General features: G+C 44.9%; 1 long non-coding RNA gene across 2 annotated transcripts; it reads right to left on the bottom strand.

Annotated features, from left to right (window-relative positions):
• Positions 1 to 340: 340 nt before the first annotated feature.
• LOC141943360 (uncharacterized) lies at positions 341 to 2,699 on the bottom strand. 2 transcript variants are annotated; one of them, XR_012628934.1, is made up of 2 exons: positions 2,568 to 2,699; positions 341 to 1,280 (listed from the first exon to the last, which is right to left on the bottom strand). It is a non-coding gene; the product is annotated as an uncharacterized LOC141943360 (long non-coding RNA). The 2 variants fall into 2 exon arrangements; XR_012628935.1 differs by lacking the exon at positions 2,568 to 2,699 and adding an exon at positions 2,026 to 2,320.
• Between the last annotated feature and the right edge of the window lie 262 nt (positions 2,700 to 2,961).

The raw sequence follows: 2,961 nt of genomic DNA, 5'->3' as shown, positions 1-2,961 counted from the left end.
TCTCTGCATGCTCCTAATGCATGCTGTAATGCCTCCCTTATCCATGTATTTCCACTGTCTTGTGATGACGGATCCCACTTACTTTAAATATGGGATATTTTTTCCTTATTATTGGCTATTCTGGCATTTAATATGATGCACAATGTAATTAATATTTCCTTGTAATTATGACATTCATAATGTCTCCTTATGTAAAAACTCTACTTTTGTAATTATTTTAATAAAAAAAGGTACTACTTATTTCCTCATAGTCATAGCTGTTTTTCTGGCAAATTATGTATATCTCCAGTCACTGCACCCTCATAATATAACAATAGATACTATATCAGTCTAAAAGCAATTCCAAGTTTTATGTATTTATTTTGCACAGATACAAATTATTTTAGATATTACACCAAGACTGGACAAACCTGTGTGAGATAAATTTAATCTACACACGGAAGCAGACATTAAAACTTTTTTCATGTTACATGTTATGGCACCTTGTCTCACATTGAAAATACAGTAGCCAGATGACACAAAGTATGAAACCAGTACAAACTCACTCATTTTGAATTAGTTAAAAAATATGGAGCTAAGTTTCCTTTGGCAGACTCTGTGCTGAATCAGGCATACAGTTTTCATGAAGCATAATGCTGGCGTAAACACATGTCATGTCATATGTCATAAACATATGTCAGTTTACTCACAGGTAAACTTTTTAGGATAAACCTCTATTCCCAGTTGTGCATGAAAATGTAAAGAGAGAACACAGTGAAAATAAAAATGCATTTTGTATCTTAATCTACGTCTATACTTGACAGGCTTTTCTGTTTTTGTTATTACCAATTATTATACCCACAAGGTACTTGCACATGTGGGTACTGGCCACAGAGGGTCAGACAAAGATCCACCTCCCCACAATGTACTGTCTTCAACAAACACCCCAGATCATCTTTAGAAATTCTGCCTGTACTTCTCCTTCCACCTTTTTATTTATACCCTTACTTTCTCAAGCCCCACCAAGTCACAGAATTCCTCATCAAGCTCCTCTGAGCATTGTGGCTAGTCAGCAGTGGATGGCCAGTCTGCGTCACCAGGGATGTAGCAAGGAGGAAGCTGAAAAGGGAGGAAGCATCCTGGCTGCTGCAGGGTCTACTTCAGTCCTCATCATGTTGTCAAGGACTGCACCTCTGGGTGGCATACACTCATTCTTTAGACAGCTTCTTGGAGCAGCACACATTACTGGAGGTTCTTTGCTCTGTGTCCCCCTCTTGAGCCTCATACTTTCTTTTCAATGCCTGGGGAAAAAAGGAAGAGCATAAGCTTCTCCCTAAGACTCTCCCATCCTCCAACTATTTTCAGTTCAGTGGATTTCCTGAGCCTGTTATTAAGGCTTTGTTCCCTTCCCCCCAGCTTCCTAAATTAAATGCATTGCTGAGATTTTTACTGCAAAGAAAACTACGTTGCTAAACTTTGTTCTGATGAAAAATTTACACTAATTTTCTGCATTAATACTTCTATGATCACAACACAGCAGACCTGCCTCTCAGGAAACACATTCAAATTATTCGTGTTTCAGTGAGGCTGGGAGCAGAGCACACAGAAAAGTGGGTTGCCACCAACAGCACGAGACAGCTGTCTTACAAAGCCAGATAAAGACTTGAGCACATAGTGGGCGGGTTTGGTTCAGCCAGGAAGATGGCAGAAAGACCTGGAGAAGAAGGCTGGGCTGCGCATTCATTAGCCTAGCAGAAGTCCCGTGATGGAGAGGACACCACACTCCCTGCTCTACTAAGGGCAGCATCCAACTGACGTTTTCATGGTCCCAAGCCTGGTGCCTAGAACCCAACAGCAATCGTGTACTTGTTCACCTGCGTGTTTGATGGTTCTATCCCTGAACCAGGCAAATGGCAAAAGAGCATGGTAAGAATAAAAGGTCATATCCACACAGGATTGTATTGTCCAGTATTAGAATTTAAAATAAAACAATCTTTTGAAAAGAAGGAGGAATATAATTTAAAAGGAAAATGGAGGCATATTTACCTGCCTGCATGCTACTACGTAGCATCAGTCTTCTCACACACAAAAAGCGTTGTGGACATAGTAGTCCCCATGCCTTGGGAAACGTGGTCCCAGCCTGGCACTGAGGATATTTGTGTCCCAGCGTCCAGGTGCTTTCAGCTCAGGAATTTCCCAAGTCATGGCTTGTGTGTCTCCAACCAGCAAGGGATTTCTTTCCCATGAACCTGCCCGATAGCCCCTTTAATTCACAGCAATAGATTACAATCTTTGTCTGGATACCGCTTATTCTGGCAAAATTGATCTTCTGTTTACGCAACTTCTGGTCCTGCCCCCCCAGCTCCTTTCCAAGGGGACCAAACCAGCACCCACAACCTACTGTTTACACACCAGCACAGCAATACTGGCAAAAGCATATAGCACACATGCAGCCTGATGTATTCCTATGGTAAGTACTTTCTACTCGAAAGGAAGTAACTTTATCATGTTTTCCTTCTAACATCGCATTAGTGGTGCGTCTTCTTTCTCCACAACCACGTAAGCAAGCAGATAGCTGGACCCCTCACCATTACACCCCGAGCCGCCGGTTGCAGCTCTGCAGACGTTTTCGACAAGCAAACTCGTTCCCCAGCCGAGCTACTTCAGCCCGAGACGAGCCCGCCCTGCTCCCCAAATCCAGCTCCCTGCTCGTCCTTCCCGGGGACCTTCCAGGCCGGGGAGGAAGGCGGGGAGGGAGTGAGGGAGGAAATGCCTGACCGGCCTCGCACCGCCCCCAGCCCTCGCCCCTGGTGAGGGGAGGGGGGGGGGGGGGGGGAGCGGGAGACGGCCCTAAACCCGCTTTTTGTTTTAACAAACATTTCCCGCTGCCTATGAGGAAACCCGCGGCTGCCCAGCGCCGGGGGAGGGTGGGATTTCCTTCCCATTGTCTGCCGGGCTCAGCCCTCCCGGCTGCGGCGTTAA

This window comes from Strix uralensis, chromosome 1 (assembly GCF_047716275.1).
Source record: "Strix uralensis isolate ZFMK-TIS-50842 chromosome 1, bStrUra1, whole genome shotgun sequence".
Classification (NCBI taxonomy): domain Eukaryota; kingdom Metazoa; phylum Chordata; class Aves; order Strigiformes; family Strigidae; genus Strix; species Strix uralensis.
Note: the sequence above shows the minus strand (reverse complement) of the source record. Positions and strands in the feature narration are given on the sequence as shown.